A 17002-nucleotide genomic window follows, 5' to 3' on the forward strand; every position below is an offset into this window, starting at 1 on the left:
ATGCGTAAAAATGAATGACTTGGAGGTGTTTTGCTTCCAGTTCCTGTTTTTGCGCGGGAGCGTTTAAACTGATCTAATCTTTCCAGATGATTATCTAATCTTAGAAACATTACCCAAGCAAGCTCTTCCACCCTTTAATGGAATTAAAATATTTCTTTGGTGGGGCTACCAGTCTTTCCTCTGATTTCAGTGCTGGGGCAAATGGCGCCAAGGGGAAATGGCTGAGTCTCTTGGCCTGGTTCTTAGGGAACACACGTGAGTGAGAAAGGGGTTCTCGTTTTTTGTGCCTGCCCTGATCTGGTGTGGGGTTCGTGTGACTGCCTCTGTCCATTTCCTCTGACCTTTTCCTGCCCTCCGTCTGCTCTGCTCTTAGGCACCTTCTTTGAGACATTGGTGCCTGAGTTAGCGTGTAAACGCAACACCAAAAATTCATCTGATTAATCGCAAGCAGAGGTCTACTTCAAGAAACACAAGTGCATGCTCTCCCCAGGAAGATTTCCATGGTCTCTTTACCTCGTTTCATGCTTAACTCTTAGAGCGCTGTTGGCCATACAGACACTTGTCAAGGCTACTTACTGCACTTCTGTTTTCTTTTTCTGCCTTTTCTTGTCCTCTGTGTTGCCTTTTGCGGGGAAGTGAAGAATCAGGAACAATGGTTTTGTTGTTTATTTGAAATTCATTTCCTTTGAATTGGATTAGAATCATTTGCTTCACTGTGTTCTGGGTTCTTTTTATTTAAGTAGCATCATCTTTATATTTTGCAAGTCTGTCTTTTTGTTGTTTTTAAATTGTTTTTCTAGTGTATTTTGTCATCAAAGGTAAAGTCTACTTTGGCCTCATAGAGACTTCTTTTTAGATTAGAATGTGGTAAGAAAGCCTGCTTAACTGAAATACCTGTTTTTTTTGTTTATTTATTTTTAGTTTTATCACAGATTTCAGGGCGTAGTAAGCATAACCAAGGTTCACGACAGGAGATAAGTTTTCAGTGTGATATCTAGGATTGTGGAAATCGCTTGATGCACTCATTTATTTGTGAAAATAAAGTTACATTTTTGTGCTTTGATGATTATTACTAAATAAGGAGTAAGTAATTTTGAATCTTGGAAGTAATAAGGAATTTGCTTTATATTTATAAATAGTTTTCAGTTTCACATTCTGTGGGTTCACTGTGATAGCCCCTGTAGGTCTGTATCTAATCACAGCCCTGCCCTCTCTGTATGTGTTCTATCTTTACAAATTTGGTAAGGCCCTGGTTAAACTCTAACCCCAGGGATGAAATGAAGAGCAACTGTGCTAATCAAAGGCAAATTTAACAAGATACGACTTATGTTTAGATTTGAAAATATATAAACAAAGGACTTAATTTTTATGATCCTAAAGTTAAAAAAAATAATTTGGAAAACAGAACAACAACAATGCTTAGGTTATCCAAGCAAGCACAGTTTTTACAGATAAGGAATTCTGAAGGCAGTGGGCATAATAATACAAGGCTCAAACAGCAAAGGTCCCAGCAGAAATCATCTGAAAGGTAGTAAAATAGCTTAGAGGATGAGCTAAAAGGAAATCAGTGCCCCTCTGCAATAAGCAGAATGATAAAGTGAAGTACCAGATTTACTGGAAGGCCTCCTACTGACCCCAGCTGAGCTGAGTGCAGGAATGTGTTTCAAAGCCTGGTTAAACCCCCAGAGGTAGTGCTCTGAATCAGCCTTGCTGACGTAAACACAGACCCTGCCTGGAAGTCTTCCAGAAGCAGGGAGTGAAGGCAGCTCAGGCGAGGTGTGCACTGTTGTTGCAGTAAAGACCCGGGAAGCAGAGTACTGCCGTCTTGGGAGACAGAGCGCAAAAGCCTTTCAGCTCACTCTGAAGGTGTCGTCCAACCTGGAGGTGAGACCACTGACGGAGAAAATAGCACTAACCATGGCCCCCAAGCGCTTGTCTAAACAGAAGGACGGAGGATCAAGAGAAAGGGACTCGTTTCTTAGTGATAGAGATCATCGAAGGGGAAAAACTGTTGAGACCATGTGAGTGCTAATGAGGTGGACTTCCATTGCTAGGCAACTTGAGTGATGAATTAATAATAAGCTTACAAAGCTCAGGTCCCAGACAGACTCCGGTCTTGTAAGTGAGCAGGGTAAACAGGTCTTGTTTCTGTGAGCTATGACGCTCCCTGTTACGCACTGTTTGTTAGATATAGACAAGTAAATGAACACAAAGACTCCAACTATTTTTCCTTCTCTTATGAAAACAGGCAGTAAAATTGGGGTCAGATACGTAAAAAACATCTCCTGCTTAAATGCAGTTCTCTGTTTTAGACTTTCCAAGAGTCCAGCAATCACTAGTTGGTTCATGAAAAGTCCATTATTTTGCTTTAAAGGACAGAAGGTTCAGTATCTGTTACTTGTGTACCGAAGTGGTATTTAACCATCCGAAACTTCTGGAATGAGTAGGTGATAGTAGAGTTGTTTTCACCCTGTTTTTCTTCTTGTTCCATGAGTTGCAGTGCTAATCCCAAACAGTGCTTCCGTAAACTTGGAAAGGAGTCCTGGAGTTATGGAGACAGGAACCCATGCCAGTCCTGCCTGCTGAAGGGAGTTAGAGAGCCTGGTGTCAGGCATCCATGGGAATAGTCAGCCAGGGGCTTCGTAGCAACATAACTGTAATTATTGTGAGGCCCGCAGAGCGTGCGCAGTTGAGAAGATTCTTCCTGTGTAATGGCATGGTATGCATCAGTTGTCTTCCCTTCTCTGACAGCCTCAAATGATTCAGTAGGTATGACTGTTCTGTGCTTCCCAGGTGGTGCTAGTGGTAAGGAATCCGCCTGCCAAGTCTAAAAGACGTGGGTTCGATCTCTGGGATCGATTCGATTCCCTGGAGGAGGAATGGCAACCCACCCCAGTATTCCTGCCTAGAGAATCCCATGGACAGAGGAGCCTGGCGGGCTACGGTCCATAGGGTCGCAAGGAGTCAGACATGACTGAAGTGATTTAGCCCGCACACACGCATGGATATTTAAGTGTATTTTAGTTCACATGTTCCAGGATTTATCACTTGATCCATCTCTGCTGCTGCTGTTGCTTCTGCTCTCCTCCTCTTTGTCCTTCTGACAAAACTAAAGGCCTAAAGCACAGCCTCCTTTTGAAGTTAGGCAAGTCTGTGGAGACCCCTTACCAGTAAGAGGTCGTAGTCCCTTCGAAGTGCATTCTAATCTATGAAATAGAACCCAGACATCAATATTAGACAATCCCATCCTAAGCTTTTTCAGGAAGTAGTATAATTTCCAGAGTATCAGAAGGGTCTCAATGGGAGCTTCAATTTCAGCATCAGTCCTTCCAATGAATATTCAGGGTTGATTTCTTTTAGGATTGACTGGTTTGATCTCCTGGAGTTTGATTGACTGGCATCTCCAAGTGGCTCTCCAGAGTCTTCTCCAGCACCATAATTGGAGACTACATGCGTCCTTGGAGCCTTCGACATGTCTCCAGTGCTTCCACAGCATTTCCACATGTGGTGTGGCTTCTTGATGATCTCTGTTCATCCACCCTGCTCTGAATTTAGTCCTGGACATCAGCATGCTTCTCCCATGTTGTGCCCAGAGCAGAATTCCAGTTCTGCTAAGTTCAGGACAACCGTCTCCCCTTTCTGTCTGTACATCTATGGGACTTAAGACTCAGTTATGTAGTTTTCTGGGCGTCCATGTAATGGTCTTGGCTTGTACTGACCTTCCATTTGGCCAACATCTCTTTGTCTTTTTCACATGATGTCTACTCATGCCAGAAAGCAGTCATCCTAAACATGTGCAGCTGAAGTTGCAGAACTTCGTTCTCATCCCTATTAAGTTTCATCCTGTTAGCTTCAGTCCCTTAGTCTTCCCAATGGAGAATGTCTTGACTTTGGGATTATTATCACCAAAAAACCTTTTATAGAAGTACGGAAAATGATCTTCTGAGGAAAAAAAACAAAGTGTAATCTTTTAAAAAATTTGAATAACTCTTCCCAAAGACGGTCTCTGCTCATGTCACCTTGTTGAGGGAAACTCTAGAGGCTTTTCGTGGCCTGGTGGTTGAAGACGCAGAGCGTCCTTCTGTGGTACCTCAAGGGCCTTCCCTCTGTGCCTTCTGGTGCACCGCTCGCCACAGTGGACTCCTTGTCCATCCCGTCCTCTTTCTGCACCTCCCTGACTCTGTGGCTTTGTTCACCTGGAGCCCAGAATTCACACATGCCTCTATCTGCCTGTCTGAATCCTGCATGTGTTCTCCTTGAGGGCTTCCCTGAGCTTCAATAGGGAGTCACTTCTCCTTCCTTTGAGTTCCTGAAGCACTGTCTAAAACTCGTAGCACTTACCAAATTCTACTCTATGAGAGCAGAGTGGCGTGGTGGTGGAGAGCAGAGGCCCTGAGAATGGACGGTCTGAGTGCTGTCCAGACTGAACCCCTTAGCAGTGATATAATCACGGGCACAGGGGCGTTTCTCCCTAACCTTTGGCTGTCACATCTGTAGAATGCAGACAGTAGTACCTACCTTATAGGGTTTTCAGGAGAAGTGAAACATTTAGTACCTTTTAAAGCACTTTCGGTGGTGCCTGCTGCACAGTAACTGCTGATAATTGTTAGCTATCTCTGTCGTTGTTTGTCTGTTCAGTCGCTAAGTCATGTCTGACTCTTTGTGGCCCCATGGACTGCAGCATGCCAGGTTCCTCCACTATCTCCCGGAGTTTGCTCAAACTCATATCCACTGAGTCTGTGATGTCATCAACCATCTTCCCCTCTGTCGCCCTCTTCTCCTCCTGCCCTCAATCTTTCCCAGCATCAGGGTCTTTTCCAAGAAGTCGGCTCTTTCCATCAGGTGGCCAAAATATTGGAGCTTCAGCTTCAGCATCAGTCCTTCCAATGAATACTCAGGGTTATTTTCTTTTAGGATTGACTGGTTGGGACTGGTTGGATCTTGCTGTCCAAGGGACTCTCAAGAATCTTCTCCAGCACCACAATTTGAAAGCATCAGTTCTTCGGTGCTCAGCTTTCTTTATGGTCCAGCTTTCACATCCATGCATGACTACTGGAAAAACCATAGCTTTGATTATACAGACCTTTGTCAGCAAAGGGATGTTTCTCCTTTGTGGCTCAGATGGTAAAGAATCTGCCTGCAAGGAGGAAGACCTGGGTTCAGTCCCTGGGTCGAGAAGATTAGAAAGGAATGGCTACCCACTCCAGTATTCTTGCCTGGAGAATCCCATGGACAGAGGATGCCAGGCTACAGTCCATGGGATCGCAAAGAGTCAGACAGGACTGAATGACTCACACTGTCACTTTCACTTTATCTAGGTTTGTCCCAGCTTTCCTTCCAAGGAGCAAGTGTTTTTCAATTTCATGACAGCGAATTTTACTGAAGAAGCTCAGAATAACTCATGAACATGATTTAAAAAAAATTTTCAAACCATGAATATCAGAGGAAATAGGTGTGAATCTGTGGAGACAGAATATTGGCGAGGAACAGCATTTTCCCACAGGGCCATTGTGAGATGGTCTCCAACTTGAGCCAGCACACAGATTTTTTTCCTGCTTGTAGTCAGATATCAGCCACCATTTTTGTAAGCACTGTGCATGCTGCGGCTATCAGGGAGTGCAGGTAGTCTGGAGAAACATAGCCAGAATGTTATGAACTGCTTATCAACTTCGTAATTAAAATACTTAATTACTCAAAGCCTAATTTTAATCTGTGTGCCTGTAGGATCTTGCCAGTTTGCATTTTGCTTTATATAGTGTGATAAAAGAAATTGCAAAACATTGTTTTCCTTTATTCCCTTGGGAAAAAACATCATGGTCGGACAATATCAAAAACTCATGCATTTAACTTTTGGTGTCATGGAGAGCAGCAGTCTTTAGGCGGATAACTCACTCTGACCTCGGTATTTATTGAAGGACTCCCTCCCAAGAATCTTGTGTTGGGTTAGGAGATGTTAAGAATTATAAGATGAACTCTCTATATTCAGATTTATTTGGATATATAGCACATAGTAAGTAAAATAATAATGTAGTATAGACAAGTGGACATTCTCAGAGCTTCAACAGGGTAGTTATTAATTGCTGCAAATCTGTTTCAGTGTTTTCCTCAAACTATCAAGGCATTCTGTAGACTAAAGAATACAAGCCTTGAGGACATCATCAACCAACTAACACTAATATATTTGTACAAAGTGTTTCTTTTTTGAAAATTTGCTGAACGTTAAATAATAGATATGGATTTATCTGACGAGGAGAGGGGATTGTAATAGCTAACACATTTTCTTAATTCTGATGGTAACCTTGCAATACTGTTCCATTTTTTTGAGAGGAGGAAAAATTGGGTCTCAAAATGGATGCATAGTATATTATATGAGTAAGAGGTCAATCTATGACTCAGTATACATCAGTCCAAATGAAAAGCCCTCTCTCTTAACCACTGTATTCTCCTGTCTCTATTGATGCCTCTTCAAGGGAACCTAAAAGCAGATTGTTATGGCCAAACTTTAGTGTATATGATTGGAGTAGGACACAGAGATGTCTGAAACTTGAGCTAAGGCAGGTTGTAAAGAAGCTTTTATAAAAAGCTAATGAGTTTGGAACATCCTGCTAACAGTAGAGAACGCCTCATCAACTGATGATTAACAAGAGAATAGCATTATGTAACTTTTGTTTTAGCAACTTAACTGTTGCAAGTATATGTAAAGGGTACTAAACTAAGAGGAAAACATGAGAATTCCCTGGTGGTCCAGTGGTTAGGACCCTGAGCTCTCACTGCAGGGGGTCTGGATTCAATCCCTGGTTGGGGGATTAAGATCCCTTCAGCTGTGTGGTGTGGCCAGAAAAATGAGGGGAGAAAAGATCTTGGGAGTGAAGATAGGTGGTGCAGTGGCCAAGATGTAGTCTAAATGTGTGCCCTGGATATGCATCAGCGTTGAAGAAGATGGACTGAGAGATGTGTCTGGAGTAGACTTGCCCTGATTTATGGACCCGTCCAGAATGGAGGGCAAAGAAGGGGAATATAGTAAAAATGGTAGGGATGTCATTCCTGAAGTTGGGGAAAAAGAGGGACCACAGTTGGGAGAGGCTGAGTTCTGGACATGCGTTGCAGGTGAAGGAGGACACATGTGTGCTTTGTTGCTCAGTCGTGTCCGACTCTTTGTGACCCCATGGACTGTAGCCCACCAGTCTCCTCTGTCCACTGGAGTGGGTTGCCATGTTCTCCTCCAGGGGGTCTTCCCAACCCAGGAATTGAACTGGAGTCTCCTGCATTGCAGGTGGATTCTTTAACCATCTTGAGCCACCAGGGAAGCATACCAAAGGAGAACATACCAAAGAAAAATTTGGCATCCTGAAAGGCCAGAGCTCAAGAGCAACCAGGCCAGAGATTAGTGGTCCTCAGCCTGTGAGTGTTGCCATGACAGTGGATAAGGTCACAGCGGGGAGTTGGGGGTGCTATGAATAGAGAGATGCTGGAAGAGGGTGAAGGATACGACCCAGGAAAGACTCTCCTCGGCAGTGTGCCGATCTGAAGGCTACACCGAGGACTCAGATTAGATGTAGGTGCTTCCCAAACCTCACTCAGCGTGATTACAGGTATTGTAAGCATCCTTCAGGGGAGCTTCCTTAGACAGTGCCTAAGCCTTCGGCCATTGATCGGTACTAGTTTCACTCTCAGGGAATTGACTCTGAACTTGGGAAACAGTTTGCTCTCTGTAAACTGACTAAGGGTTGGGATCATCTGGAGATATGTGTAACTCACTCACAATTGGTTGTTAGATGTCCCAGCTTTTCTGTAGGACATTCGAAAATAAAGTTTGCATGATCTAGTTTTAAAATAAGTTAGCGACTGGGCGACTTCACTTTCACTTTTCACTTTCCACTTTCACACATTGGAGAAGGAAATGGCAACCCACTCCAGTGTTCTTGCCTGGAGAATCCCAGGGACGGGGGAGCCTGGTGGGCTTCCGTCTATGGGGTCACACAGAGTCGGACACGACTGGGGTGACTTAGCAGCAGCAGCAGTAGCGCGGTAATGGAATCCACATGAGATGATGGACAATTCCTTAATGAGTTCCATGTTCCTTCTCAAATGTCCTGGAAACTTTACTGGCAGCTTCCAGGTCCTGAAAATGTAACAAAGCTTGATTGCAGTGTGGCGTGCCCTTCCAGTAATGAGTGGTAACTGACCTAAAACTTGGGCGTATCATCCCTTCATAGACCACTGCTTAGCAATGACCACTGCATGAGAAGCATCAATGCTGCGGGTAGCCTGTGGGGAAATGCCCATGGGACAGGGCCTTCTGGCTGCGAGGTCCTACTGCCCAGGTTCGAAATCCCAGACCTTCCTCTTACCAGCTCGGAATCCTCAGGCCAGCAATGAACTCTCCTTAAGCCTTTGTAAAGGAATTACAGCGGTTCCTGTAATATTTTTCCTGGGCTTATTGAGGATGTTCAACAGGTATTTTACCCACTTTGGGCAAGAGAGTATTGTGTATGATTACTGGGTGAAAGTGCACGCTGACTCGAGTTAGTTTCTCTCTTTTCTTCTGTTTTAGTATGTTTGGGAGTCTTGTACTATCTGGGAATGCTCTAAGTTTCCTGAGTGTAATACAGCTCCTACCCGGGTGTCCTGTAAGTAATAGATTCTCTGGTGTTAGGGGACATTAGACTGTCACATAAGTTCATTCTGACAGGTTTGGAAGACTATACTTTTTCAGGGCATCCCTCCCTTCCTCTTACAGAATTACCACTTCATATCTGTAAGCAGAGTGCTGGCCTAACTCTGCAGCTTAAGCAGGGGTCAGAAGCTATGAGGTGCTGGACTGAAATTCTGTTATGATCCTTTTTTTTCCAGTCCAGGTCCAAAGCATACTTGCCCAAATGTTCCAGTAGAAGTGTTTCCTTTGATGTCCATGACTTAGAATCATGCCGACATAAAGGGTCCATCCTGTTAGTTCAGTTCACTTCAGTTCAGTTCAGTCGCTCAGTCCTGTCCAAAGCTTTGCGACCCCATGAACTGCAGCACACCAGGTTTCCCTGTTTATCACCAGCTCCTGGAGCGTACTCAAACTCAAGTCCATTGAGTCGGTGATGCCATCCAACCGTCTCATCCTCTGTCGTCCCCTTCTCCTCCTGCCCCCAATCTTTCCCCAAATCAGGGTCTTTTCCAATGAGTCAGTTCTTCGCATCAATGGCCAAAGTATTGTAGTTTCAGCTTCAGCATCAGTCCTTCCAATGAATATTCAGGACTGATTTCCTTTAGGATTGACCGGTTTGATCTCCTTGCAGTTCAAGGGACTGTCAAGAGTCTTCTTCAACACCACAGTTCAAAAGCATCAATTCTTCAGCATTCAACTTTCTTTTTAGACCAACTCTCGCATCCATACATGACTCCTGGAAAAACCATAGCTTTGACTAGACGGATATTTGTTGGCAAAGTAATGTCTCTGCTTTTTATTAAATGCTGTCTAGGTTGGTCATAGCTTTTCTTCCAAGGCGCAAGCTTCTTTTAATTTCACGACTGCAATCATCATCTGCAGTGATTTTGGAGCCCCAAAAAATAAAGTCTGTCACTGTTTCCACTGTTTCCCCATCTATTTGCCATAAAATAATGGGACCATATGCCATGATCTTAGGTTTTTTTTAATGTTGAGCTTTAAGCCAGCTTTTTCACTCTCCTTTTTCACTTTCATCAAGAGACTCTTTAGTTCTTTGCTTTCTGTCATAAGGGTGGTGTCATCTGTGTATCTAAGGTTATTGATATTTCTCCAAGCAGTCTTGATTCCAGCTTATGCTTCATCCAGCCCTACATTTCACATGATGTACTCTGCATATAAGTTAAATATACAGTGACAGTATACAGCTTTGTCCTACTTCTTTCCCAATTTGAAACCAGTCTGTTGTCCCATGTCCGAGGTCCAGTTGCTCCCTGACCTGCATACAGATTTCTCAGGAGGCAGGTCAGGTGACCTGGTATTCCCATCTCTTTCAGAGTTTTCCACCGTTTGTTGGGATCCACACAGTCAGAGGCTTTGGCAAAGTCAATAAAGCAGAAATAGATGTTTTTCTGGAACTCGCTTGCTTTTTCAATGACCCAACAGATGTTGGTAATTTGATTTTTGGTTCCTCTGCCTTTTCTAAATCCAGCTTGAACATCTGGAAGTTCATGGTTCATGTACTGTAGAAGCCTGGCTTGGAGAATTTTGAACATTACTAGCGTGTGAGATGAGTGCAATTGTGCGGTAGTTTGAGCATTCTTTGGCATTGCCTTTCTTTGGGATTGGAATGATAACTGACCTTTCCAGTCCTGTGGCCACTGCTGAGTTTTCCATATTTGCTGGCATATGGACTATAGCACTTTAATAGCATCATCTTTCAGGATTTGATATAGCTCAACTGGAATTCCATCACCTCCACTAGCTTTGTCTGCAGTGATGCTTCCTAAGGCCCACTTGACTTTGAACTCCAGCATGTCTGGCTCTAAGTGAGTGATCACACCGTCTGGTTATCTGGGTCATGAAGATATTTTTGTATAGTTCTTCTGTGTATTCTTGCCATCTCTTCTCAATATCTTCTGCTTCTGTTAGATCCCTACCATTCCTGTCTTTTACTGTGCCCATCTTTGTATGAAATGTTCCCTCGGTATCTCTTAATGTCTTGAAAAGATCTCTATCTTTCCCTTTCTATTGTATTCCTCTATTTCTTTGCACTGGTCACTGAGGAAGGCTTTCTTATCTCTCCTTGCTATTCTTTGGAACTCTGCATTCAGATGGGTATATCTTTTCTTTTCTCCTTTGCCTTTCGCTTTTCTTTTCTCAGCTATTTGTAAGGCTTCTTCAGACAACCATTTTGCCTTTTTGCATTTCTTTTCCTTGGGGGGGACATCCATTGTGCCTCTTGAATTTCTTTATCCTGTTAGTAGGCTGTTAAAAAATCAATTGTAGTTTGGATTCTGGTGTTATTGAAGGATGCATTGTATATTCATATAAGTGAGTGAGTGAAAGTCGCTCAGTCATGTCCAACTGTGTAACCCCATGGACTATACAGTCCATGGAATTCTTCAGGCCAGAATACTGGTGTGGTCAACCTTTCCCTTCTCCAGGGGATCTTCCCAACCCAGGGATCAAACCCAGGTCTTCCGCATTGCAGGCACATTCTTTATCAGCTGAGCCAATCGTTTATCATGTTATCTGGGAAATTCCCCCAAATTGCAGTATTCCGATAGATGTGGAAGCTCTACAAAGCAAGCAGAAGTGTCCTCCTTGGGCTGCTGATCAGCACTGTGGAATCTCCATGATAGAAAATGAATAATAGTGCTGGCAAACTCGGCATTTTTAGGAATGGAAACCATTTATCACATTTTCTTGGTTAGAGCAAGATTGCAAGAATCTGTACCATTGCACAAGTTGGTTTTTGCCAACCGAGTATCAATACTGTGTTTATGTTCAGAGCACTCCATGCTTTTCTTATTAGAATTCCACAAAGCTTCAGCATGTGGCTCCCAGGGTACAGTTATGCCAGGATCCCCAGACAGCTCATTTATGCTCTGCTATGGTGCTAGAGCAAAGGTCACATTCAGTCACAGAAGTGTTTTCTTGCTCTTGTGAAGCATTTTGACCATTATCCTCCTTATCAGGATGAGAGGTTTGGACTGCATCACTGACTCAATGGATAAGAGTTTGAACAAACTCTGGGAGATAGTGAAGGACAGGGAAGCCTGGCATGCTGTAGTCCATGGGGTCACAAAGAGTCAGACGCAAGATGCAACTTAGCAACTGAACAAGCCCTTATCAGGAAAGATGTTTAGTTAGTGATGAAAATCCATTAGTAGTACCTCTGACAATTATTTATTGCTTCATAATTACTCTGGCTGGTTTGTGTTTTTCTAACAACTCTCTGGCAGAAGTGCAACCATCCCTCTACAGGAGAAAAGCCAGGATGTCACTCTCAGGGAACTCAAAAGTGAGTGAGTTGCTCAGTCGTGTCCAACTCTTTGCGACTCCATGGACTGTAGTCTGCCTTGCTCCTCCATCCATGGGATTTTCCAGGCAAGAGTACTGGAGTGGGTTGCCATTTCCTTCTCTAGCTTATGTAGAAGAGATCCTTAAGAACTGGTACAGTTCAGGAAGCTGCAGTGGGACCACGAAGCTGCACTGAAAGACATCACGAAGAAAAGGCAAGCAAAAGGGTCCAGTCCGGCCAGGAAGCCAGGAGCTTCCGGCCCTTCAACGAGTGTCATGGGACATGACCATGTGTGTCACCTCTCAGGCAGGACCTGGCAGCTGGAAAGGCGCGTGGTTCCAGTGTTGCTGCTCATAGCACATGGGCTGGACCTGCGAGACCCTCCCAGCTCTGAGTCAGAGCTCAGGTGGAACTGAGATGAAGGCCAGAGGGCCAGCCAGGATCTGCTTGTCCATTGCTGGCACAGGTCAGACCACGGGGCTGCTCTTTCTGGATAGGATTTGACCTTCACTGAATATTCACGTGGAACATCTAAGCAGTGGAGGCTAAGAAAAATCAACCACTTGTAACGCATATGAACTTCACAGTCACAGGATATAGCGTTCATTATTTCTGGCAACACAGTTTGTATTCTAATTCCAAGCCCCCGTTTCTGACAGAGAGCAGAAGAAATGAATCGAGTCACAGCCACAGCCCATCCGCCCCGTCTGATTTCAGGCCAAGTTGCTTCTGGTTAAGAGTCAGGAATATTTGGGATCCTTCCCCTCCACGACCCTCCTTCCCCTCCCTGTAGCACCGCCTCTTTAGGGGTATCCGGGACCTCGGTTCTAGACTCCGCTTCCCCTCCCGTGACTTCTTGGGGCCAAGAGCTGAGCCCTGACCCCAGTGGACTCGGAGGCAGTGCTCCTGGGATGCAGGCGTGGATCTGTGGCAGCTCCCACCTGGCTTCCTGCTCTAAACTAGCTGCTGGGCATCGCCTGCCATCAGGACCTGTACCTCAAGCCAGGAGTGTCTTGTTAGACGTAGAATCAGTCAGTCTCCTCCTTCCGTCTCTCAGCTAAAATTGGCACCTTTCAGCAAGACAGGGAACCCCTGAGCCCATCCACCTTAGCCCCCCCAGGCTCCGCTATCCAGATTCTTCTTGTCCTCTCAGTCTCTGCATCTGCCTTCCTTAATGATTAAAGATGGGAAGTAGGGAACAAGCATCTTCCTAGAGCCTCCCAGATTTGGGGGGAACCTGAGATCCTGACTCTCATCTGGTACGCGGGGCTTTAGTCTGGGGATGGGATGCAGTGCACAGCCTGTAACTGCGCCTTTTTCCTCTCTTAAGTCTTCCCTTCCCCCCAGTTCGGAGTGGGGTGGGAAAACAGACAAACAAAACTCGTTCTGCCAGTTCATATTTCTTTTCAAAACTATTTCTGTCTCTCATTTGAACTAAAGCCAAGAATTTGGAATCTTTATTTACTGGTTTTCTATTTTTTTTTTCCTTCTGACAATTCCCCCCGGGGCAAGTGGTGAATTAGCCACCCCGTATCTCTTGGAATATGGACTTTAGGGAAGGAGGTGGAGGTGACGAAGAGGGGACGCATGCGTCAACAGCACATCATAACGTCCTGGCAAAGGGCAGCCAGATCTGACTCATCAGTCGAGGTCCAGACTTCCTTGGTTCTCACTTCCTTGGGAAGACTGCCCTGACTGCCCTCCACACTCGAGAAGGACTGCTCTGCTTAGCCCTGACCAGGACTGTGTCACATGCCCCAGGGTTGTGAGGTGACACTGTCTTTTAGTGTGAAAGATGCTGGGTTTTAGCATGTTGAAAATCCAATTAATGAGGATGTAGTTTTTCCCATTTTTTAGCGTTTTCCTGAGAGCCTTGATTAGAGCTCTCATGAGGAACCATGTGTATTCTCTGTGTGTGAGTATAGATGTATACGCACACGTATGTAATTTTTATCATATGTCTCTAACAAACTTCTGGTTGGATTTTTTTAGGAGCTAGCATTTACGATGCTTATTGTTTCTGAGTTTCCTCAGGTCTGCTTTCTTCCCCAGATCTTGAAATTCCACCAGTGATATTGCATCTAACTTTTAAAAAGGGGTTGGAGGGTTTTAGACAAAATGTCTTTTAAGACTAGAGTGGAGGCTGGTCCGCTTGCCTGCCCCCAGCCCCAACCTGCTGGTCCTGTTTCTCTGAGAGATCCTGGGGCCGGTCTGTTCTTCACTCCCTGGGCTGGTCTTCTAATGGCTTCCCAGGACTTTGTTTCTGCCCTTGCCCCAGGCAGTCAGCTTGTTTTGCTTTTATCTTTAAAGCTGCCTCTATTTACCAAGCCCCTTGAGAATCTTCTCCTCTTAAAGACTGCCTACCGAATCAGCTGCGGGAGACCCGGGTTTGATCCCTGGGTCGGGAAGATCCCCTGGAGAAGGAAATGGTAACCCACTCCAGTATTCTTGCCTGGAGAATCCCATGGATTGAGAGGCCTGGTAGGCTACAGTCCATGGGGTAGCAAAGAGTCGGACACGACTGAGCAACTGAATAGAACAGAACAGAACAGAATCAGCACAGACTCTCGCAGTCTTTTCTCGTGTAGCCCCCTTAGATAAGTCCGGACTCCTGTTTTAAGCGTGTTTACTTTGAACCACAGGAAATAGTGACTTGCTAAATTGGTTGAAGTTCCTGTGTTCGCTGGCTTCCTGTGCTGGTCACTCCGTCCTCTGTTCTTCGTTCTGGGTGGCTCTAGAGGCTCATCCCCTGCCCCCCCCCTAGTTAATTGGTCCCCTAATTACGTCCAATCAGTGGGAGGCAAGGGAGGGGATCAGACGATGGGAAGGGAGTGAGGCTGGTATCTCCATTCACTGTTCTTGTGCCTGGGAGATGCCTTTGCTCCTTCTTTCAAGATACTCAGGAACAGGGCGCTTTTCATGACCCTGGGCTATTGTTCCTGTTCCAGCCTCGAAGTTCTTCGGTCCTAGTAAACTGCCTCTTCCTGCCTTTGCCCCTTTTGGTCTGGGGCTTGTGTTGGCGCATCCTCTTGGTTCCAAGTCCTAAGGTCCTTAATCTTCTCTTGGTGGCATCCCTGTACTCACATTAGGGCCTCTCAGTTAACCTGTTTGAGTTTGCTTTTTCTACTTCTTTCCACAACCCCAGTTGAATTCATGAGTTACAGACATTCAGAGATCAGGTCCTGAGGCAGCCTTGCTGCTTGAGGTGTGTCTGAACTGTGGACTGGCATATCTGTAATCCCCTGGGAGCTTGTTAGAAGACTTCCTGAATCAGAAACTTCATTCTAGCAAGATTCCCAGGTGATTTATGTGTACCTTAGAAACTGGGAAGCCTTGCTCTAAAGGTAAATTCCTTCTCAGGAAGTAAGTGGCCAGGACTCCCTTTGGGTTGAGGCTTGTTACTCTGAATGTAGTCTCCTTCATTTCATTATAGGGACAGTCTATTACTCTCCTGGCTCCTCTTGTCCTGCTTCCAACGTCCTCATCCTGAGCAAAGCTCACATCCGTTTTATCCTCTTCATACTTGTTTATGGGTATTGCACGCATAGGGCTTCCCTAATGCTCAGTTGGTAAAGAATCTGCTTGCAGTGCAGAAGAGGCAGGTTCAATCCCTGAGTCAGGAAGATCAGGGAGAAGGAAATGGCTACCCACCCAGTATTCTTTGGTCCACTCTCAGCCCATGGAATGTCAGTGGGAAATTCCATGGACAGAGGAGCCTGGTGGACTGCAGCCCATGGGGTCGCAAAGAGTCAGACACAACTCAGCGACTAAACCACCACCACCATTGGACACATTGTCAACCTTAGGTACTGTCTAGGTATTAAGAATACAAAGAATAAGATGACATCTCTTTGCTCTGAACTGGATTTAGTGAAAGATTGAAGACTTGTTCACAGTCAGTGTGAAGACAGTAAGAGGTACATGCTTGTAACAGAGACGGGAACAAAATGTGGTGGTAAAAAGGCCAAAGTATCAAACTGCTGAATGTGAGGAAGTCTGTCTATAAAATTCTATGAAAAGCCTTGTGTTTTCCAATTTTAGTCACATTTGAAAGTCTTGAGGACAGATATCTGGTTGTAATCCCCTGTCCTCAGACTTCATCCTAATGTCACTTTTGACAAATAGCAGCATCTCTCCCAGGACCAGCCAGCAGTCTGCCGAGTCAGTCTTGTTTGTACTGAGGTGGCTGCTGAGCAGCAAATGGCCATGGCCAGCCAGATCCCTAAGGACATGAAGGAGACGATTTTTTTCTGAAAGGAAATTCACGAAGGAAAAAGCAACTGATTACCTCCTAAGCTGTCTTTGGAATTAATTTCAGTGCTTGTTAAAGAATCTAAATCTCCTTTTCATAAGGTTCTCACTGGAGTTCCTAATGAGGCCCTCATCCTTTGTCACCTTTGAGCAGCTTTCCCACTCAGGACTGCATAATTCATGTAAATAAAATAACACAGATGCCAGATTTTCCAAGCAGAATGGGGAGGGGGCGATTTTTATACCATTATGGTTTTTCAAAATAAGAAATATCGGCTTTGGACGATGAATATGATTTAACCATTCATTCATCCTTTCTTTTAAGAGGACCAGGTGTGTCACTCAACACATACTCATGACTTGTTAATAAGTTCATCTTCATCATTTTTCTAGATTCCACTTATATAAGCAATATTAGATGGTATTTGTTTTCTATTTCTGGCTTACTTCACTCTGTATAACAGTCTCTATTTCCATCTATGTCTCTGCAGATGGCATAATTTTGTTCCCTTTCATGGCTCAGTAATATTTCATTGTATGTAAGTACCACATCTCTTTTATCATTCTTCTTTCGATGGGCTTTTAGGTTGCTTCCATGTCCTGGCTTTGTAAATGGTGCTGTAGTGAACATTGGGATGCATGTATGTTTTTGTATTATGGTTTTCCCCAGCTGTATGCCCAGGAATGCAATTGCTGGGTCATACAGTACAAATTTCAGCAAGATCTTTTTTGACCCATTTCTTAGAGTAATGAAAATGAAAACAAACATTAACAGATGAGACCTAAGCTTA

General features: G+C 44.6%; 1 protein-coding gene across 5 annotated transcripts in view; it reads left to right on the forward strand.

Moving 5' to 3' along the window:
• ARHGAP28 (Rho GTPase activating protein 28) overlaps nt 1–17002 on the forward strand; it is a 143435-nt gene that overhangs the window by 38885 nt on the left and 87548 nt on the right. The window contains exon 1 of one of the 5 annotated variants that reach the window (XM_088833361.1): nt 16728–16750. The exons of the other annotated variants lie outside the window; for them this stretch is intronic. The gene's annotated coding sequence lies outside the window, so the exon portion shown is untranslated. Of the gene's footprint in view, nt 1–16727; nt 16751–17002 lie in introns of those variants that run through there. 5 annotated transcript variants of the gene reach the window in all.

This window comes from Moschus berezovskii, chromosome 28 (genome assembly GCF_049115385.1).
Source record: "Moschus berezovskii isolate FMDL1 chromosome 28, NW_MosBer_1.0, whole genome shotgun sequence".
Classification (NCBI taxonomy): Eukaryota; Metazoa; Chordata; class Mammalia; order Artiodactyla; family Moschidae; genus Moschus; species Moschus berezovskii.